General features: G+C 39.1%; 1 long non-coding RNA gene across 1 annotated transcript; it reads right to left on the bottom strand.

The window, feature by feature from the left end:
- Positions 1 to 9,219: 9,219 nt before the first annotated feature.
- LOC131273853 (uncharacterized) lies at positions 9,220 to 11,482 on the bottom strand. Its single transcript, XR_009181020.2, has 2 exons — positions 11,082 to 11,482; positions 9,220 to 10,669 (listed from the first exon to the last, which is right to left on the bottom strand). It is a non-coding gene; the product is annotated as an uncharacterized lncRNA (long non-coding RNA).
- Between the last annotated feature and the right edge of the window lie 12,556 nt (positions 11,483 to 24,038).

Here is a 24,038-nt window from a genome sequence, read left to right as displayed (position 1 = left end):
GCTATGCATAAAGGGCCTGGGTAGACTTGTAGGTAGTGAGGGTGTGGGAGGAATTACACATTTTCACAAAGACTTTCAAGATATTATTAACAGCTTGTCTCTGTCATTGCATTTTTTAAAAATTATATTGGACTTGCCCTGAGTTGTTGATGTACATGCAACAGGCCACAGCAGTCATAGCACAGATATCTCTTCCTTAGCCAACAGATAACCCAATGTTGGTCTATTTTCAAAGACCGTTTGAGCTTGGGGGCTGTGCTGTGGTTGCATGAGGCCCAATGTCTGTTGTACCAGTTGTGTATGCCGAGCTATCATGGCTGACCACTGTTGATTGGCCTGGAGGGTATTTTTTTTTTTTTTTCATTTTAAGATTGTGACTTGTAGTTCAGCAGCCTTTAAGGTACAGCTCACTCGCAGGCATTTGGCAACCTCTGCCAGGTATAATTCCGAATCTAAATCCCAGGGCAGCAAGCAGTGCTGCAAGTCCTTTATTGAACACCTGTGGTGAATTTGTCTGGAAGGGAGTTCTCTCCAGTCGCAAAATTGTGGGCTGGTGAAGTGATTGCTGGGGGCCAAGCCCAGGGTGGGTATCCCTCCAAAGTAGCAATCCATAAAGGATGGGGAATTTTGCCATGGGCTTTTAAATACCATTGGGCATCTCTAGTAATGATATCTCTGTAAGTTTTGTAAAACGGTTGTCATTGCAGTGCTCCATGAATTTTAGGGGGTTGTCTAGGACACACCTAGCAAGGCCTTTGGCTGTGTGTTCCCACATGGCCCCCAGGACATGAAAAGATGTTCAACATCATTAGCTATTAGGGAAATGCTAATCAAAACCACACTGAGATATTTCACACCCACTAGAATGGCTATGGCCAAGACCAGTAAAGAGGAATGGTGCAACAATGAGCCATTGATACTGATGACTATGCTTATGAGTCTGTGTGCCTGAAATATGAACTAGACCAAGAGCTGAAGGGTGCCCAAGAGTTACCTCCTGAGAGCCTCCATGTTGCTTAAATGTGGTCACTCTCTAAGCCAAACTCAGCATGTAAATGCATTACCTTCCCCCAAGTATGGAACATGACTCCCAAGGATGAACCTCCCTGGCGCTGAGGGATTACTACAAAGCACCAGCGGATGATGTAACCAGAAAAAGACTTTGAATAAAAGGGTCAACTCAGACCAGCAGAATATCTCATCCTACATGTAATATCAGGTGTTAAAAACAGCTTTTTGACATTGAATAAAAGGGGGAAATGGAAAGGACAAATAAATTTATATGGCTATGAGTTTCCAAAAGAGTCAGGAGGTCTTCAGAAGTGTCATTCTTATGCAAGCCTCAGCAGGGTCCCAGAGACAGCCAAAGTAGATACAAGCCCACGTACTGGTTCTCCTGAAGGCTACAGAGACCCACAGGTTCTATGGTCATAGCAGATGGCTCTGGAGTTCAGTGCCATGTCAGTCGGCCCTACTTTGGAGTTTGTGTTCCTAGGTGTGATGGAGTTGGACTCAGATGTGACCTTTCTACATATGCCTCTTCTGTTACTTTTACCAAACCTGTTGTTGGCACTGGAGTTGGTGTATACTCAGGAGACCTGAATCTCTGGACTGTCCATGTGACAGCTGGGCCCTGAGCCTCAGCATACTTGCAACTCCTACCCTCTGGTCTATTGGACTTACCCTGGCCAGCTAAGAGGGAGGTGAAGAAGGTCAGCTACCACACCAGGGAGCCAAGCAGGAGAATTGCATCCAACATCCATGTGGAATCTATGTCGTTCTCAATATAGAGGTAGACATAACCATGCCAGGTCCACAGTATGGAGGAACAGAGTATGGATTAGAGTGGACTTACTGATATTCTACTATGGAACTGCTGTGATTAGTAATGGAAGAAATTGTAGCATTAATGTAGAGAAAGGCCACAGAAGCTGCTGAGGGTAGGGAAAGGGAAGAAGAGATATGATGTGGGGGCATTTTCAGGACTTAGAGTTGTCCTGGGTAGTACTGCAGGAACAGATGCTGGACATTGTATGTCCTGCCATGGCCCACTGGGTGGACTGGGGGAGAGTGTAAACTACAATGTAAAACATTATGCATGTGTTGCAGCAGTGCTCCAAAATGTATTCACCAAATGCAATGAATGTGCCACGATGATGAAAGAAGTTGTTGATGTGGGAGTAGTGGGGTGAAGGGATTGAGGGATATATGGGGACCTCATATTTTTTAAATGTAAATTTAAAACAATAGAGAAAAAAAACAAAAAAAAACAAAATAAAAATACAAGAGATTACAAGTTTTGGAGAGGATGTGGTGGCTTAACAACACTCATTCATTCCTGGGGGGTAAGTAAAATGGTGCAGTCTCTGTGGAAGACAGTTTGGCAGTTATTCAGAAAGTTAGGAATAGAATTTCCCTGTGATCCAGCAATACCTCTATATATATATTTTTTAAAGATTTATTTATTTATTTAATTTCCCCCCCTCCCCTGGTTGTCTGTTCTTGGTGTCTATTTGCTGCATCTTGTTTCTTTGTCCGCTTCTGTTGTCGTCAGCGGCACGGGAAGTGTGGGCGGCGCCATTCCTGGGCAGGCTGCACTTTCTTTTCACGCTGGGCGGCTTTCCTCACGGGTGCACTCCTTGCGTGTGGGGCTCCCCTACGCGGGGGACAGCCTTGTGTGGCACGGCACTCCTTGCGCGCATCAGCACTGCGCATGGCCAGCTCCACACGGGTCAAGGAGGCCCGGGGTTTGAACCGCGGACCTCCCATATGGTAGACGGACGCCCTAACCACTGGGCCAAAGTCCGTTTCCCAATACCTCTATATTTGAAAATTTGAAAGCAGGGACTTGAACAGATATTTGCACACTGATATTCACAGTGGCATTATCCACAATTACTAAAAGAAGGAAGTGACCCAAATGTTCATTAACTGATGAACAGGTAAATAAAATGTGGTATATGTGTACAGTAGAACAGTATTCAGCTCTAAAAAGGAATGCATTTCTGATTCGTGTGACAACATGGATGAACCTTGAAGACATCACAAGTCAGACTCAAAAGGAAAAATATTATATGATCTCACTGATATGAAATAATTTGATTAAGCAAATGCATAGTCAGAATCTAGAATATAGGTTACAGGGACTATGGAGGAGGTAGGGAATGGGATGTTAATGTTTAAATTCCAAAGTTTCTATTTGGGTTGATGATATTGTTTTGGTGATAGATGGTGGTGATGGTAGCACAACATTGTGAATGTAATTAACAGTATATATGTGAATGTGATTAAAAGGAGAAATTTTAGGTCATATGTATGATACCAGAATAAACATTTTTAAAAATGTAGGATTGTGCAACACAAACTGTGAATCCTATTGTAAACAATGGACTATAGTTAATAGCACAATTATAAAATTGTTCTTTCATGATTGGAACAAATGTGCACTAATGCCCCATGTTAATAATAGGGGGTATATGGGAACTCTGTATTTTATGCATGATTTTTTTGTACACCTACAACTTCTCTAATTGAAATTTTTTTTACTAAAAGATAAAAGGAGATATACCTATTTCACTATTTCTATTTCAGGAGGTCCCTTCCTTCCTTTACATTATCAGGCTTTTTACCCTGGGTAGGGGGCAGCCTCTCTTCCTTTAAAATGTAGTGGTATCTTGGTGGCTGTGGATAAACCTAACACAGAGGCCAGGAGGGTCCAAGTGCTATGTCCTTGGCAATGCTGACTATTGGCCTCATCTCCTGGGGAGGGTACTAATAAATCAGACCCTGTGTTGAATACCCTTAGCAACAAGTCAGCCACCATTTCTTCCTCCTGCTGAACAGTCTTTAAGAATGGTTTTGAACTTCTAATCTGGTAAAATTTCTGGTTTTGTTTCTGTAGGCCCAGGGCTCCTGTCCTGTCCAATCCCCTTCTCCCTCTGCCCTCCCTTCCCCCTCTTACTGCAGGTGCACATTTCCTGCTCCCTCCCTAAACATTCCCATCATAGAAAAGTAGCAGCCCACATCTGAGGGACACAAATGGAACTACAAAGCCCATATAAGTTCTCTCACCCTAACCTTAAAACTGCAAAGCCAGTGTAAACTGTCCAAACTAGCCCTTTGTAGTCCAGCCCCAGGACTCTCTTCCCGCACCCTTGCTGCTGCTGTCCATTTCTAACGCAGCCCCTTGTTAAGCTCATTAAAGGCTTTGTTTAAACTAACCTCTGCTCCCCATTTGCTTTCTATGATGCCTAGCCTCCCTTCCTCAGCTTCCCTCCGAATCTAAGTTTCAGTATTCTCCCTGTTTGGGGTTTGTTTGACCTCGTAGGTCATTGCCAGAAAATTTTGGGTGAGTCCCTGTGCTCCGTGTAATAACAGCCACTCTTCTCTCCAGGGTGTCCCCATTGATCTCAGAGGGGTTAGGGTCCACAGCCAAGGATTGGTCCCCCCAGAGCCCATGGGGCTAGGGGATGATAAGCAGCAGCAGTGAAGACAGCAGCAGCATAAGGGTGGCAGATCCTGGTGTCCCTTTCGCCAGCAGGGCCATGTTATCCCCGTGAGGACTATGCCCCTTTCTACGTGCTCTGCCAGGGAAGACCTTCCTAACCCTGAACCTGGGGATGGTGTCATACCCTTGGACAAGGTCTGCCAACACAGCTCAGACAAGGCGACCAGCGGAGGTCCCCATCTCAAAACAAGGCCATGCTTGGGTCTCCATTGACTTGGCAGATGCAGACCCACCAGTCCTTATCCTGGGTGGCCTAAGACACCTAGGAGGAAACGGCCTAAGAGGAAACGGCCTCTCCTGTATTTTATATGAGCCTCTGTATCTTCTCAGATCAAGAGCTAATACCTTCATACCAAGTTTGCACTGGTCTCGCCCAGTCCTGTTCTCCTTTTCTGAGGAGTGATAAGGACACATTGTCCTCTCCCTTGCCTTATGAAGGCAGGTAGCTGAATGAAACCATCTCCAGGGAGCCAGCCCATGTTTCTCTGCAGGTCCCCGGGCTTTTAATGGATCCGCAATTTGGGGAGAGTAACTGAGGCAATACCCAGCAGACCCAAGTGAAGCAGCACAAAGCAGCACCAACAAAGCAGCCAGCAGTGGAGCCACTTGGGACAGCATATTAGTAAACAAGAGCAGCAGAAAGGCAATCCCCTCTGGCTGCTATCAGTCAGTACATCAAATCACTCTGTTCATTGTGTCAATCATTTGTGTGAAGTTCTTTGGGTGATGAGATGCAAACACAGATAGCAAGGCATGACAGGATAGCTTCAGTAAATCAAAGGTGCTGGAGAAGGAGAGAGGAGAATGAGGACAGCAGAGGGGCCTGGGACTGGCTTACCTAACCTACTCTCCAGCAAAGATACCTGGAGGAAGGGTGGAAGAGGGCACATGTGGTCCTGGACACTTGCCTTTATTGTGACCAAGAGGGGAGGGTCAGGCTTTCCAGTAGATTCTGGGAGTTGGTAGTTTAATCTATATGGTGTGAAAAGCAGCAGCAGCAAGGGCCACTTGGAAACCCTCAGGGCAGCTCCTCATCAGCCAAGCCCTGTGGAGATACATGCCTTGCCAGTTAATTATGCAGAAGAGCAAGGGGCCATTTGGAGAAGAAATAGCTAGGAGCTTTAGGAGAAGCTAGGGGTAGCTGATATAATCCAAAGCATACAGAGGTGCAGGCCTTGCTAGTTGTGGCTATGCCTAGGGCAGGGTTAACTGGGGAGGTCCCTCAAAAGGGACACATATGACAAAGCCAAGAAGAATGATGAGGCACCAGTATAATTTATTTTAGGCCATTGCAGAGGCCCAGCTGACAATCTTTCTTCCTTCCACAGGCTGTCAATAGAATAGGGTTTGGGGATGATACCAGCTATAAACCCCATTGATTTAGATTCCAGAATATTCTTCTCAGCACCTCATGATTTTGAGTTCCTGGGACTACTGCCTGGCTTTTATACATCACCAATGACAACATGAGTCTAGAGATCCAATGTAAGGCTATCAAAACTCAGTATTTTGCATGTTATTGTGGCTGCCAATGATATATATCCATAACCAAAGCCTGCCCAAAGTGCTCTAAGTTCTAAGTGACATTTGGCTTCTTAAGAAGTCCACAGTTACCTTCTCATGATCTCACAGATGTTGTGCCCTGTGCACTCTGTCCTTAAGACTTCGTGCTTAGAACCAGTCACGATCTGTTTTAAGGGCATTGCAAAGGTTTTACTAAAGGCTGCAAATCTTTATTTCTATCCTTTCATATATTACCTGCTTAGTTGTTAATAGGTTACTCAGGTTAACCCTTTTGACACAGAGGCTTTGAGCTTCCAAATGCTGAGATAGTTCTTAATAACTTATTGGACAGAATGGTAAAAATGTAATGCACTTACATGTGCTACAATAAATGTTAAGCTCTTCATACCTGTTCTGTATCTTTTCATTAAGAAGTGAATTTTTGCATGTCTGTTTGCTCAAGGTGGAAACAACTTTCCCCTGTGGAATGTAACTGTTAACCTCTTCCCAAAGGAAAAAGATCAAGATTATGTGTTTGTACACTTGATTTTTTTGGGGGGGGGAGGGGTGGATACAAATGCTTTTGTTTTAGTTCTTTTTTAGGTTTTTTAAAAATAGATTTTTAAGTTTTAAAAGATACATAGATCATACAAAATGTTACATTAAAATATATAAGAGGTTTGTATATATGAATTACTGTGATCTAAAACTCTTGTGGAGATAAGCTTAATAATTAGAAAAAAGAAAAGAAAAAGATAGGATGTAGAATTTTTCCAAATTAATATGTATTCTATATCTAACCTTTAAACTCATTGCTATATTCCATTTTACTATTAAGGGAACCTGGCAATACATTGGGCTTCACTTTTCAGGAAGTTTTGTATCACAGAGAGGTTCAACAATGGCAGTGGAGGAATACTGGTGTGGGATATTATTGACAGGGGACACATGGTTGGCAGGGAGTTCTACAGGGCATATATCCAGGGTACATAAAAATGTTTGGATATTTTCATAGTGGAAACAATTAAAAACAAAAACTGAGGGACTGCTGAGGTCCTAGCCAGGGGAGCTCTATCACAGTCCCTAAAGGAACAGCAACAATCCTCCAAGTGCGACGGCAAAGACCAAAAAGAATGAAGGTCCAACAATGAGCCCCTGATACTAATGACAATGCTTGTGAGCCTGTGCACCTGAAATAAGAACAAGGCCTAGAGCAGCAGTGTGCCTAAGAGTTACCTCCTGAGAGCCTCTGTGTTGCTCAAATGTGGCCAGTCTCGAAGCCAAACTCAGCATGTAAATTCGTTGCCTTCCCCCCAGCATGGGACACGACTCCCAGCGCCAAGGGATTACTACCAAGTACCAGCTGATGATGTAACTAGAAAATGACCTTGAATAAAAGGGTCAACTCAGACCAGCAGAATATCTCTGTCTACATATAATAACAGGAGTTAAAAATGCTCTTTGACCTAAATCAAGGGGGAAATGGAAAGAACAAATGAGTTTATATGGCTATGAATCTCTAAAAAAGAGCCAGGAAGTTATCAGAGGGGTTGCCCTTATGCACACCTGAGCAGAGTCCCAGAGGCAGATAAAGTAGGTACAACCCCAGGTATTGGTTCTTCTGAGGCCTACAGAGACCCACAGGTTTTATGGTCATGGCAGATGGAATTTAGTGCCATGCCAGTTGGCCCTTCTTTGGAGTTGGTGTTTCTGTGTGATGGAGCTGGACTCAGATGTGATCCCTTTTCACAAGTCTTTCCTCTTACTTTACCAGAATTGTTGTTGGTGCTGGGGTTTAATATATACCCAGGGGATCTGAGTCTCTGGACTGACCATATGCTAGCCAGGCCCTGAGCCTTAACAGACTTCAGCTCCTACACTCTGGTTTATTGGACTTACCCCACCCAGCTAACATGGAGTTGAAGATGGTCAACCACCACACCATGGAGCCAAGAGTGCCTACAACTGAAAGCAGGAGGATTGCACCCAGCATCCATGTGGAATCCAAGCCCCCTCTTGTCATAGATGGGGAATGGACACAACCAATCCAAGGTCCACAGGATGGAGGAATAGAATATTGGTTAGAGTGGACTTACTGATATTCTATTCATGAACTATTGTGATTGGTAAATGAAGAAAATATGGCATTGGTGTGGAGAAAGTGGCCATGGTGGCTGCTGGGTGTGGGGAATGGGAGGAAGAGATGAGATGTGGAGGTGTTTTCGGGACTTGGAGTTGTCCTGGGTGGTGCTGCAGGGACAATTACCGGACATTGTAGGTCCTCCCATGGTCCACTGGATGGAACATGGGAGAATGTGGGCTACAATGTGGACCATTGACCATGAGGTGCAGCGATGCTCAGAGACATCTCTATGATGTCTCATGATGATGGAGGAGAATGTTGCTATGGGGGGAGTAGTGGGGTGAGGGGGCTGGGGGGTATATGGGGACCTCATATTTTTTGAATGTAATATTAAAAAAAATGAAAAAAAATCTGAACCAATAAAAAAATGTGTGTGTATATATATATATATATATATATATATATATATATATATATATATGAGGATCCCATATACCCCCATTCCCTGCTCCTCCCACGTCACCAAATTCTTTCATCAGTGTGGCACATTCATTGCATTTGATGAATATATTTTGGAGCACTGCTACACAGCATGGATTATGGTTTACATTAGAGTTTACACTCTCTCCCAGGCCATTCAGCGGGTTATGGTAGGACATATGATGTCCTGTATCTGTCCCTGCAATACCATTCAGGACAAATCCAAGTCCCAAAAATGCAGCCATATCACACCTCTTCTTCCCTCTCCCTACCCTCAGCAACTCCCATGGCCACTGTCTCCACATCAATGATACAGTTTTGTCCATTGCTAGAGTCACAATAATTCTATAATAGAATACCAGCAAGTCTACTCTAATCCATATTTCATTCCTCCATCCTGAGGACCCTGGGATGGCGATGCCCACTCTGCCCCCAACTAGAGAGGAGGCTTAGACCCCACAAGGCTGATGGATGGAATGCTCCAGCTTGCAGTTGTAGACCCTCTTGGTTCCCTGGTGTGGTGGTTGAAAATTCCCACCTCCCTGTTAGCCAATATGTGCCAAGAACCAGCTCAGCTTACCTTTGACTCAAAGGGAAGGCGACACCGATGCAGAACTTAACAATTAAAAGGACAGAAAGAGAGACACAAGAGAGGAAATAAAGATAGGACCAGGGGGCTCCCAGCTTCTGAAGCTGAGAGCCCAACCCTAGTTTCCATCTCATATTTATTGGACGCTACTAAGCAGTTGTTCCCTATCAGAACTGCAACATCTACAGTGGGGAACAGGTGCAACATTTACAATAATAGGGAACAGGTCATACAAAGTTTAAATGCAATTTAAACTATTTTCCCACATTTCCCCCTTTTTGTTTTTGCTGAGTAATAAATACAACTCAGGAGGTTTCTTGTATTAATCCCTGGAGGGTTTGTAGGGTGCATCTGAGGACAACATACAAAACAAACAGGAATAAATACTTAATATACTTCCTAGAAGACCCCTCCCTAACTCGTAATCCATAGCATAAGGTTCAGGGATCGTAATCCACCTGCAATTCCTGTCACAGTTATGCTGATGCCTGCTGTTTGGGCTTGTAATTGAGAAATAACCAAGCCCAAACTGTCTCTATGGCTATGCAAATGACGTGTCACTGATTCCTAAGGAATATCACTGCTAATATATACACATAGGGGGGTCACGCAAAAACTAGATATATTCCAATAAACGTCTGCTAGACAATGCCTTTCAAATGCTTTATAACATCTAGCTCATGGCTGGGAAGCCCCGAACCAGCAGCCAATACCAGAGTCTTAATTAAAAATAAGTGCAGAGGACCCTCTCCCAGGGTGGGACTTCACCTGACCAGAGATTGTCCCTTTTAATGAGCTCATATCAATGAAATTGATACTATACAGGCCAACTTGCAAGTACTGAGTCAATTCCTGAGAAAGTGGCCAGAATTCCCAGGAAGGACCACAATAATCCCCAGGACGTACCCTATAAATTCTTATTTAAAATATGTCCAGTGTGCCCACTGTTCTAGTTCTCATCACTGCTCCTGAAATATGACAAGTGCTGACTTATAAGGTATTGGTTTACTGATTAACAAAGCTTCCTGCATGATATTTTCACTTTTAGGTTTGAACAATACTCATTAAATTTTTTCTCAATATATTCGGTCCCAGGATTGTTCAAATTTAAAACAAGAGATTTACATATACATTCAACAAGTTACATTTATATATCACTACAGTTCATCAAACCACTTAAGTACACAATATGTTGCATTAAAGTTCTGATTAGTATTGAAGCATTTTATACATAATCCATAACTGCAGATTATACAACAATAAACAATAAGACTTCCAACTAGCAGACATGAATAGATTTTCATTTTTCATGAGCTTAACATTCCCAACCAGCGAGGCTATATCGGCCAGTACTTGATAAAAAATGACCTCCTTTTCCCCAGGTTGTGTAGTTTAAGGCATAGGCAGTGACAAATTGTTACTCCCCCACTTTGGGCTGTGGGGCAGTTGCAAGTCCATCACGTATTCAATGCCTTCGTCGGTCCTGCTCTTAGCATCTTCACTGGACCTGGGGACACAAATCAGTTTTGAATTTAAACTTAGTCCATCATTGTGAGGACTCATTTTCCAGGCAGAAAACAATAGCTGGCCTGTTACAAGAGTCCCAGTGCAGTTTCCACAGCAGTGAAAGGACACCTTGCCCCTTCCAAGAATAGGAGGGGGCTGATGTTACAGTCATTGAAGTGAGCATTAAGGACACTCATGGGTGATGTCCACAAGCTGTTGGTGAATAACAGGTAGCTGGAATCGCTGGGCTAGGCACCACAAGGTCTGGTATTCATGATGTTTGCCTTTCTAGTGGAACTACTCTGCTTCCTCTCAAGTCTCAATTGTATGGCTCTGGATCTTCATGAAGGCATCTGCCTCAACAGTCCTGAGAGGGTGTTAGAAGAGTGGGCAGGGAGGTGATAGACAGTTACCTGTCACTGCTGGCAGGCATCCCAGATGTTCTTCCACAGATCTCTCGCCCAAAGAGGGTGATTCACAACAGTCCATTGTTTTTGTCTTGCTTTTAGTATTTACAATCCACCCCTAGGATAGGGATGGCAGTCTTCAAAGTGACCAGACCCTATTGGGTTAAGTCCTTGACTTTCAACAGGTTTCCTATGCTGCACACAACTGCTTTTTTATATTGTACTTTTGTCACCTTCCCACAATTATAACTAAAACCCAAAGGGCACTCAATTAGAATGTTGCCTTGCCACAAACTCCACCCAAAGCAAATATTAGTGCTGGTCACATCCAATACACAAGCTAAGTCAATATCTACCTTTTCTCTCTTTTTCTTTATTTTTTAAAGCAGCCTGCTGGATGTCCCATGAAGGACCTTTTCCAATTAACACATCTAAGTGAGAGATGAAAGATTTTTAGTATTCCAACAATGTTACAAACGCCATTAACATGAGCAAACATTGTACTTTATCAAATACAGCAGAGAGTATAGTTTTGTCTTACCCAAACAACATTTAAAAATTTAATAGAGCAGCAGGGACCTTGTAGCCTGTCCCAGTTGTTTGCCTATTTTAGGTGCTTAAGATAAGATAATATTGTCTCTGATGCTTCTTTTAATTTTGGAAAAAGGCATTACTGATCATCAGTAGGGTTTCCACCAGAGATTTCTTCTATGCCGCCAGATTCTTTGGCAGCAGGCCAGGGAAGATGGTTGGGCTATGAACAACACAGCCTTGGGAAAGCACTACTAAAGTTCATTGTTGGCTTTTCTACAGGTCAGAGAATGTGGGCTGGTTTTCAGGACCTGACTTGTGAAAGCAGTTTTGAATATCATGTTCCTTTAGAAGTGATGACTTGTTTCTTTTTAGAAAACCAAGGAAATGATAAGGTTAAAGTACCAGAAGCTATTTTGATAAAACAGACTTTCTTTGTATATTGATTATTTAGGAGAAATACTCTTTGAATACTTGAGAAACTGTCACATTAACAGAAAAAAGAAAAACATTTTAACTTTGCATACCAAAATGATTTTGGAAACCATTTCCAATCAAACCTTTTACAACATACAATTACCATTAACACTAAACAAACCTGTTAAAATAATGATTCAGTTTGGTTATATGCAAATATAATTTTTATTTCAAATACCTAGTAGCATGCAGTACTAGAAACAGTCTTCTAGAAACAAGTTGGCAAGGGAGGTTAGTTGCCAACATGTTCTCCTGTTATAAAATTACTTTTTATTATGTTCAGTTCAGGTTTTGTTTATTAATGACTTCTTGGATTTAGCCATTTAGACACTTTAATTCAAACAATGCTTCCACAAATTTCTTACAATTATTTATAACCATACTATAATTATATTAGTTTAAGACAAATTTCACCTTCACAGCACATATTCCCTTAACTAAAGTTACCACAATACTTTCTACACCTTGCCACATGCCTCCAAGTCCCATCCTGCATATGTTCATTCTAATTTTATGAAAACCAGCCATCTTATCTTAGGACAAAACACATTTTTTTTAACAAACTTATTAAATTTCAGTCAGAACTCCACAAACACTTTAATTCAGGCAAAACTATACTTTATGAAGAGACAATTTTTTATTATTGTAGAGATCTTAACATTTAAACTTATGTATTAATATAAATGTTTATTTAATTTTTGGACATTTGAATAGAGCTCTTAGAAATTTTTATTTATAAATTTATATTACTATCTGTAGGTATCAAAATATACACTGACATTGAACAAATACACAAACAAAACAATTACAACACACCAACAGAAACATACAGTTTACAATTTGACTGATAGTTCTTATATTTTTGGTATAGCTGTGTTTAAGCTACCCATTATTTTTCATCAGATTTTACTGCTTTTAAGATTTCTTCTGGAATCTGTGCCTGTAACAGGCAAGCTTGTCCTTGGAAACACCTTTATTAGTAATCAACAACCAGTTAGGATAACTTGAGCAGCATAAATGCAGTTAAGCTCTTATTTAGCAGTTTAGACAGGGGTAACACACATTTTTTGGATTTCTCTTTAAGACTACACTGAGACTTGAAGTTTAGGAGTAAGCTATTGATTCAAAACTGAAAATTCCTTTTAACACCTTGATAAAAATTTTGTACTAATTTCATTAATTTGGCTAAATAGGCCCAATCAGAATTATCATGGAAACAAAAGAGAACACCAGTGTTGCCATGTTTTCCTCTTCTGCCAGTGGCTCAATTCTATCAGCGCCCAGAGCCACATTATCATGTAGGCAGCAGGAGTTTCTGCCAGAATATTTTCCTTATCTTAGTTAACACTTTAACTGAGAGTTTTCTTACAAGCATGATTTCACTAACAAGGATCTTATTCAGCACTTTTGCCTTTGTGGGATGTTGTATTCATGAGTTAACCTTTTTTTGCACAAGGAGCTCAACATGATTTCCCTCCACTCTAGCCTGTAAGATTTCCTTTTGTAAAGAGGATAATTTAGGCTGGGTATTTACAGGCACCTGTGCAATGGGTGGAGAAAGAGAAGGTATATCAGCTTCCTCAAAATTATGGAAGCCCCTTGAACATATAATTTTTTAAAATTCCTTACCAACTCGTTCCCAGTCAGTTAATTCTAACCTCCCCAAGGTTGAGAACCTTGAACAGAATTTTTCAATAATCTGTAAGAGTTCTAAAATAGTAGGCTCACTTTGGCTTCTCGCACCCTGAGTTGTTTCAAGAGACAGACATACGGGTGAACTGTCTCTGTTTCCCAACATAACCCTGTGAAAATACCGGAGAGTGTCCTTACTTACTGAGGACTTCGAAGGCCTTCTAAACCTCTTGGGGCTCTGTGCCTTTACAACAAATTTATTTCACTTGAAGTGATCCTTCGTCCCTTAGAATCTCTGTTCAGGTACCATTTACTGAGAACCAGCTCAGTAATAGGTTGACTCAAAGGAAAGTCAACACAGAACTTAAGAAATAAAAGGACAGAAAGAGAGACACAAGAGAGGAAATAAAGATGGGACCAGAGGACTCTCAGCTCCTGAAGCTGAGAGCCCCGACCCTAGTTTCCATCTCATATTTATTGGAAACTACCAAGCAGCTGTTCCTTATCAGAACTGCAACATCTACAATAGAAAACAGGTGCAACATTTACAATAATAGGGAACGGGTCTAACGAAGTTCAAATGCAGTTTAAACTATTTTCCAACAAATGTGGGTCAGTCCAATGAACCAGAGTAGGTGCTTCTTTTATAATCTTTTTCCCACCAGAGCAAGTCTTTAATTTTATATCTAAAATGAGCCCTTTTGTTATAGTTATTTATAATATATTTGAACTTAGACCTGGATTAGCTTGGAAAGGCTTAGCTTTATATTTTTTATTAGAAAAGTTGTGAGTTAACAAAACAAAAATGCATAAAATACAGGATTTGTATACACTACCTCACCATCAATACCTCTTTTTCTTGTGGAACTTTTGTTATTGTTAATGATAACACTTGTTTTTGTAATTGAACTATTTTTTAACAGTAGTTTCCTTCGTTACAATTGATGGAAGATTATTAAAATAGTTCTATCTATGCCCATTTCTTACATTAATTGTATTTTCCCCATATACCACCCTATTATTACCACCTTGTATTAGTGTCATATATTTTCCAAAATTCATGAAAAAACATTTTTCTACTTGTACTATTAACTATAGGCCATCATCTATAATAGGGTTCTCTGTGTTCTACAACCCTTTGTTTTGTCTTTTAATTTGTATTCTAATAATACATACATATATCCTAAAGTTTCCTCTTTTAACTACATTCACCTAAACAGTTCAGTGTTATTGATTACAGTCACAATAATGTGCTACCATCACCACCAACCATTTCCAAACCTTTACCATTAGCTTTAAGTAGAAATTGTGTATATGTTAAGCATCAACTCCCCATTCTCTAACCCCAATCTATCTCCTGGTAAACTATATTCTAGATTCTAACTCTACGAGTTTGTTTATTAGAATTATTTCTTCATAGTGAAATAATACAGTATTTGTCCCTTTGTGACTTGCTTATTTCACTCTAAATAATGTCCTCAAGATTTCTCCATATTGTTGCATGCATCAGGATTTCATTCTTTTTTACAGTGAATAATATTCCATCATATGTTTATACCATATTTTGTTTATCCATTCATTGGTTGATGGACACTTAGATTGCTTCCCCCTTTTGGCAATTGTGAATAATGCTGTTATGAACATCAGGGTGCAAATATCTGTTCAAGTCCCTGCTTTCAGTTCTTTTGAGTATAAACCTAGAAGACAGATTGCTGGGTCATATGTTAATTTTGTATTTTGTTTCCTGAGGAAGTGCCAAACTGTCTTCTACAGTGGCTGCACCATTTTACATTCCTACCAACAATGAACAAATGTTCTTATTTCTCATATCCTCTCCAAAACTTGCAGTTTTTTGTTTGTTTGTTTTTAATAGTGGATTTAATAGTGGATTTCAAAGTGATATCTCATTTTGTTTTTGATTTTCATTTCCCTGATACCTAGTAATGTTGAGCATCCTTTCATGTGTTTTTTAAGTTATTTGTGTTCCTTATTTGGAGAAATGTCTAATCAAGTCTTTTGCCCATTTTTAAATTGGGTTGTATTTTTATTGTTGAATTGAAGGATTTCTTTATATATTCTGGATTTTAAACTCTTATTGGATATGTGGTTTCCAAATATTTTCTCCGTTTGAATAGGTTGTCTTTTCACTTTCTTTTTTTTTTTTTTTTAAAGATTTATTTATTTATTTAATTTCCCCCCCTCCCCTGGTTGTCTGTTCTTGGTGTCTATTTGCTGCGTCTTGTTTCTTTGTCCGCTTCTGTTGTCGTCAGCGGCACGGGAAGTGTGGGCGGTGCCATTCCTGGGCAGGCTGCTCTTTCTTTTCACGCTGGGCGGCTCTCCTCACGAGCGCACTGCTTGTGTGTGGGGCTCCCCTACGCGGGGAACACCCTTGCGTGGCACGGCACTCCTTGCGCGCATCAGCACTGCGCATGGCCAGCTCCACATGGGTCAAGGAGGCCCGGGGTTTGAACCGCGGACCTCCCATATGGTAGACGGACGCCCTAACCACTGGGCCAAAGTCCGTTTCCCTCACTTTCTTGATAAAGTCCTTTGGTGCACAAAAGCCTTAAATTTGAGGTAGTCCCATTTTTTTTTTTCTTTCATTGCTTATGCTTTGAGAGTAAAGTCTAAGAAACTATTGTCTACCACTAGATATTGAAGATAACTCCCTACGTTTACTTCTAGGAGTTTTATAGTCCTGGTTCTTTTATTTAGGTCTTTGATCCATTTTGAGTTAATTTTTTAAAAATATGGTGTGAGATAGAGATGCTCTTGCATTATTTTGCATGTGATATCCAGTTCTCCCACCACCATTTGTCAGACTCTTCTCTCCTTGTGTAGTGGACTTGGCAGCCAAGAATCAATTGTCCATAGATGTGTGAGGGTCTATTTCTGAACCCTCAATTCAATTCTGTTGGTCAATATATCTGTCATTATGCCAGTACCATGTGTTTTGGCCACTGTAGCTTTGTAATATGTTTTAATGTCAGGAAGCATAGGTCCTCCAACTTCATTCTTCTTTTTCAGGATGTTTTTGGCTATTTGGGGCCTCTTATCCTTCCAAATAAATTTGCTAATTGACTTTTCCATTTCTGCAAACTAAGCTGTTGTAATTTCAATTGGGATTTCATTGAATCTGTAAGTCAACTTGGGAGGAATTGACATCTTACTGATATTTAGTCTTTCAATCCATGAACATGGAATGTCTTTCCATTTATTTAGGTCTTCTTTTAACAATGTTTTGTAGTTTTATCTGTTCAAGTTCTTTACACTCTTGGTTAAATTTCTTCCTAGATATTTGGTTTTTTGAGTTGCTATTATAAGTGGAATTTTTTCTTGATTTCCTCCTCAGATTACTCATTACTAGTTATATAAATAGTCCTAATTTTGTATGTTGATTTTTATATTCTGCCACTTTGATGAACTCATTTATTAGTTCTGGTAGCTTTGTTATGCTTTTTTGAGTCTTTCTATATATTGGATCATGTCATCTGCAAACTATAAATGTTTTACTTCTCATTTCCAATTTGGATGCCTTTTATTTATTTTTTCTTGCCTAATTCTTCTGACTAGAACTTCTGGCACAATGTGAATAAGAATGGTGACGGTGAACATACTTGTCTTGTTCCAGATATTAGAAAGAAAGGTTTCAGTCTTTCACCATTTAGTATGATGTTAGCCGTGGGTTTTCTTATATATATCTTTTATCACATTGAGGCAGTTCCTTCTATTTCTGTTTTTCTAAGTGTTTTTTAATCAAGAAAGGGTGCTGGATTTTGTCAAATGCCTTTTCTGGATGCAGAAAATCAATGATGATTGAGAAGATCAATGTTCTTTGCCTTCATATTGTTATTGTAATGCATTACATTAATTGGTTTTCTTGTGTTGTACCACCTTTGCACATCTGGGATAAAACTCACTTGATCATGGTATATAATTATTTTAATGTGCTGTTGGATAAGATTTGCAAGTATTTTTGTTGAATATATTTGCATGTATATTCATTCATAAGAGAGATGGTGCTGTAATTTTCTTGTAATATCTTTATCTGATTTTGGTATGAGGGTGATGTTGACCTCATAGAATGAGTTAGGTATTGTTCCCTCCTCTTCAATTTTTTTGGAAGAGTTTCAGCAGAATGGGTATGAATTTTTATTGGAATGACTGGTAGCTTTCACCTGTGAACCATCTGGTTCTCAGTTTTTTATTGTTAGGTGGTTATTGTTGACTGATTCAATCTCTTTACTTTTAATAGGTCTATTGAGGCCTTCTGTTTCTTAAAAAATCAGTTTAAATTGTAGTTTAGGTTCATTTGTTGTAATAACTTTATTTTTATTTTTAAAGTAAAACCTTAAAATAAGACTAAGGGCTAATTCCTTTTGCTTTCTTCTAATTTCAAGAAAACCTAAATAATCTTTTTATACAAATTGAATTGATTAGCAGTATAAGCATATAGAGAATTATTTAACACGTGATTGGTGGATAAAATCAATACCCTAAGATGTATATGGTTTAAAACTTTAAATGAATATAAGGTTTTCTACAATTAATAATTCAACTAATGTAGTTCCTTATAATAAAGATATTCTATTAAAGAAATTTTTCATAGCAATAAATAGCAAGCATACTGGGAAGCAGATGTTCCTCAAGCAAATGGGCTCCCATCTACCATATAGGAGTTCCAGGGCTCACTATCTGGGAAAAGTAAGCTAGCCACATGGTGAGCTGGCCTGAGCGGTGAGCTGGCCCATGCAGAGTGCTGCTCCATGCAGAAGTGCTGCACTGTGCAAGAGTGCTGACCCTCATGGAGTGCTGGCCCATGCAGAGCTGGCACAGCAAAATGACACAATAAAAACAGACACAGAGGAGAGACAATAAGAGACACAGCAGACCAAGGAGCTGAAACGTTGCAAGAGAATGAGCACCTCTCTCCCACTCTGGAAGGTGCCAGTATCGGTCCCCAGAGTGACCTAATGAGAATACAAGCAGACAGAAGAATGCACAGTGAATGGACACAGAGAGCAGTCAATGGGGCAGAAATAAATCTTTAAAATAAAACAAAACAAAATAAACAAAAAACACAAGCATACTGGGGGACTTTCAGGGAAGATGGCAGAGTAGGGAGCTCCAGAACTTAGGGGCTCTGGAGGCCAGGGGAACACTGTACAGTATCCAGGGAAGAGTAGGAGGAAGAGAGGGCTAAACGACAGTGAGTAGCTCTCTTCTGTGGTGACTCCTGGTGCCCATCCTCCACTCTTGTGGGGGGCTGCCTTGCAGTCTAGTCCTTTGCTAGCTGCTGTTGACAGAAAGGAACATAACAGTCCTCTTCTCCAAGAAAAGGGGTAAGCACAGCTGAGCACTGATCACAGCTTTTGATTAGTGAATTTGAGTCATTGGGTTCTGACTCTGAGCTACTGTTTCAGCCTGCCCTGGACAAAACCCACCTCAAACAGGAGGCAATGGAGATTAAAAGACAGTGCCTCCCCAGAGCAGTGGGAAATAGTTTGTTCAAGGGTGGAATCTGCTGGACTGGCCAGGAAGTCATAGCTTTGGGAAGCTGTCAAAATCTTTCCGATTCCTCCCACCCCAGAGCACTTTGGAGGTGCTCTGTGTCCCCTTCATGGATCTCTGGCCCTGTTTTGGTTGGGATATACTGACTTGGGAAGGTCCTTTCTTCATTTTTCACAACACTTGTTTTGTGCTGACTTAAAAAGGGCTTTTAAGGTAGACAAAGGGAAATAAATCTTATCTTAAAGGCAGTGAACACTGATGCATTTATTAGCTTTTGAGAACTACTAATTTATTACATTTCTAATCCAAATTCAGTTTTGAAAACTTGGTTTATTTTTTGTGGACTCCTAAAGCTTTAAAAAATCATGTGAAGTTTTGGAGAAATAATTTATTATTCTCTCAGTTAATTCTGGTCAATCAAATAAATTATATTTTCAATATTAATTGTATTCAAGCATGTGCCAATGTGTTATGAGCTTATAGTTTTGCTTTTGTTAGCATATTAATTTATGATTAGAATCTTCAGAAATCTATATATAATTGACAAGTAGGCCATTTTATATAGACTTTCCTCCTAGTTCCAGTGGCATAATTATCAACATCATGTGCAAAGCTGTTTCTTTTCAAAATGTCAGTTCAGGCAATTTTTAGTCATTAGAAATTCACTTAGAATATGTTGCAACTTTAAGTACATTTCTCCTAGGATATTTATTAATTGAACTTTTAAAACATTCTGTATCTCTATCATGCCAAATAATAAATATAGTTTCCCATATTATTTTCATAAGAAGATTCAGATTTGTTTTCATATCAATTACTTTATTTTGCCTTCAAATAATGGGAAACACTTCACAGTGTAATTGAATTTTAGAAAAAGAGTATCTGTAGTGATTTTTTCCATGGGACACATTTGTTAGAAAAGAGGGTGCTTTTCGACACATTTGATAAAACTGGAATTCTTGTCATTTGTGTTACTCTTCCCAAAGCTTACTCTTCATCCTGTCTTCTAATTATTACCATGATCTAATAGGCCACACTTTGGTTAAAAAAAAATCTCTAACAAAAAAAGACAAAAAGCAAACATGGGTATGATATTGGACTTGTATAAATTTTAACTTTTTAATGAACTCAAAGGAGTTCAACAACTTTTGGACAAACAGTGGAGAAAAAACAAGCAAACATTTCCTGGTATCACAAAGAACAGTTTTTTTGTGTGTGATCTGGTTTATCTTCTTCAGGACATATCATGCCATCTCTGCATGACAGTGTTTGAGTGCACTCAGTTTTGTTAATTTTGGATTTAGTACTGTATAATTCTTTTGGTAAATGATGAACTATTATATATCTCAGCTATTCTTCAAGGGAAAGTGCTCTTGGGTGCATAGTTGAAAATAGCCTTGAGCTGCCACTCCTTTTGAGTCTATGGTGGTATATATGCCAAAGTCATATTTTCCCCCCACTTATTTCAATCAATAACTGAGTATGGCAGAGGACAACCTGCAGTATCCCTACCTAAGACAGGACTACCCCAATAGGCAATGCTGTTCAGTTTATCCCATCATCATGGTCATGACTGTCTCAGAAGTTCATGTAGTTTGAGGGTCACCCTACTCAAATCTTCCTTCCCTCTTTTCTTTTATATGTCAGACCCTCTCTGTGATCAAAAGACAAATGACCCAATTTAAAAACGGGCAAAAGCCTTGAATAGACAATTGGCCAATGAAGAAATACAAATGGCAAAAACCACATGAAAAAATGTTCAATATCACTAGTGATTAGGAAAGTGCAAATCAAAACTATACTGAGATATCATTTCACACCTATTAGAATGGCCATATATTATATTAAAAAGTCAGAAATTACAAGTGTTGGAGAGGATGTGGAGAGAGAGTAACACTTATTCACTGTTGGTAGGAATGTAGAAAGTTACAGTCACTGTGGGGGACTGTTTGACAGTTCCTAAGGAAGTTAAATATAGACTTGCCAGGGGACCCAGCAATACCATTGCTAGGTATATAACCACAACTGAGAGCAGAGACGTGAGCAGATATCTTCACACTGATGTTCATAGTGGCATTACTCACAATTGCCAAAGATAGAAACAACCTAGGTGTCCATCAACTGATGAATGGATAAACAAATTGTGGTGTATGTTTTTTGATTGTAGAGTTGTAGCATCTCTTAATACATAATGGATATTAAGCCCATATTGGGTATGTAATTTCCAAATATTTTCTCCCATTGGGTCAGCTGCCTTTTTCACCCTTTTGAAATAGTCCTCTGAGGTGCAAAAGTGTCTAATTTTGAGGAGGTCCCATTTATCTGTTTTTACTTTTGTTGCTTATGCTTTGGATGTAAGGTTTAAGAAACTACTGTCTATCACAAGATCTCAAAGATGTTTTTTCCTACATTTTCTTGTAGGATTTTTATGGTCGTCACTTTTATATTTAGGCCCTTGATTCATTTTGAGTTAATTTTTGTATAAGGTGTGAGATAGGGGTCCTCTTCCTTTCTTTTGTATATGGATATCCAGTTCTCCCACCAACATTTGTTGAATAGAATGTTCAGGCCCAGCTGGGAGGGCTTCACAGCCTTGTAAAAAATCACTTGGCCTTAGATGTGAGGGTCTATATTTGTGTTCTTTATTTGATTCCATTGGTCAATCTGTCTATTTTTATGTCAGTACCATGCTGTTTTTACCGCTCTAGCTAAGTAATATGCTTTAAAGTCTGGAAGTTAGAATCCTTCAACTTTGATCTTTTTAAAGATACATTGGGCTATTTGGGACTCCTTACCCTTCCAAATATATTTGATAGTTGGCTTTTCCATTTTTGCAAAAATTCTATTGGGATTTTTATTGTGATTGTATCAAATGTACAAATCAGTTTGAGTAGAATTGACATCTTAACAAAAATTCATCTTCTAGCCCATTAACATGGAATATCCTTCATTTATTCAATTCTTCTTTGGTTTCTTTTTGCAATGTTTTATAGTTGTATGAGTACAAGTCCTTTATGTCCTTGGTAAAGTTTATTCCTACATATTTGATTCTTTTAGTCACTGGTACAAATGGAATTTTTTTTTACTGGTTTCCTCCTCAAATTGCCTAACAGTAGTGTATACAAATGCTATTGATTTTTGTGTATTAATCTTTTATCCTGCCACTTTGCTGAACTTGTCTATTAATTGTAGGAGCTTTGTTGTAGAGTTTTCAGGAATTTTTTAGATATAGGATTATATCATCAGTGAATAGTGGAAATTTTATATCTTCCTTTTCTATTTGGGTGCTTTTTATTTCTTTATCTAGTCTAATTGATCTAACCAGAACTTCTAACACAATATTGAGTAACAGTGGTGACAGTGGGCATCCTTGTCTTGTTCTAGATCTCAGGGGAGACACTTTCAGTCTTTCACCATTAAGTACAATGCTAGCTGTAGGGTTTTCATAAATGCACTTTACCATATTGTGAAAGCTTCCTTTTATTCCTATATTTTAGAGTGCTTTTATCAAGAAAGAGGGAACAAATGTGGTCCTGTCTTTGAGTGGCAGCATCCCACATACAAGACCCTGGGTTCAATCCCTGAACCTGGCACCTCAAAAAAAAAGAAAAGAAAATGTGTTGTATTTTGTCAAATGTCTTTTCTGCATCATTTGAGATGATCATATGATTTTTCTTCTTTAATTTATTAATGTGGCTTATTATACTAATTGCTTTTCTTGTGTTGAACCACCTTTGCGTGCCTGGGAAAAATCTACTTGATCATAGTGCATAATTCTTTCCATGTGCTTTTGGATTTGGTTTGCAAGTATTTTGTTGAGGATTTTTGCATGTATATTCACTAGAAATATTTGTCTGTAATTTTCTTTTTTTGTAGTATCACTATCTATTTTTGGTATTATGGTGATTTGGCCTTCATAGTATGGACTTGGTAGCATTCTTTCCTGTTTAATTTTTTGGAAGAGCTTGAGCAAAATCGGGATTAGGTTGTCTTTTAACAATTATTAGAATTCACCTGTGAAGCTATCTGGTCCTGGGCTTTTCATCTTTGAGATGTTTTTGATGACTGTTTTAAAATTTTTACTTGTGATTTGTTTCTTGAGGTATTTTATTTCTTCTAGGGTCAGTGTTGGTGGTTTGTGTGTTTCTAGGAATTTGTTCATCTTGTCTACATTTTCTAAATTTTTGGCATAAAGTTGTTCATAGTATCCTCTTATTATCTCTCTTATTTCTGTGGAGTCAGTGGTAATATCCCCCTCTTTTTTCTGACTTTATTTATTTGTGTCTTCTCTCCTTTTTTCTTTGTCAGTCTAGCTAAGGGTTTGTCGATCTTCTCAAAGAACCAACTTTTGGTTTTGTTGATTCTCTCTATTGTTTTATTTTTCTTGATTTCATTTATTTCTGCTCTGTTTATACTATTTCTTTCCTTCGGCTTGGTTTGGGATTAATTTGTTTTTTTGTTTGTTTGTTTTTGTTTTTCATTCTAATTCCTCCAGCTGTACAGTTAGGTTTTTTATTTTAACTCTTTCTTATTTTTAATATAAGCATTGAGGGCTATAAATTTCCCTCTCAGCACTGCCTTTCTGTGTTCCATAGGTTTTTGATATGTTGTGTTCTCATTTTCATTCATCTTAAGATATTTACTGAATTCCCTTTCAATTTCTTCTTTGACCCGCTGATTATTTAAGAGTGTGTTACTTAAATTTTGATATATTGATGAATTTTCCTTTTTTTATCCATTTCTGATTTCCAACTTCATTCTGTTATGATCAGAGAAAGTGTATTGCATAATTTCAATCTTTAAAATTTATTG

Source organism: Dasypus novemcinctus, chromosome 17 (genome assembly GCF_030445035.2).
Source record: "Dasypus novemcinctus isolate mDasNov1 chromosome 17, mDasNov1.1.hap2, whole genome shotgun sequence".
Lineage (NCBI taxonomy): Eukaryota > Metazoa > Chordata > Mammalia > Cingulata > Dasypodidae > Dasypus > Dasypus novemcinctus.
This window is presented reverse-complemented; position numbering and strand designations above follow the sequence as displayed.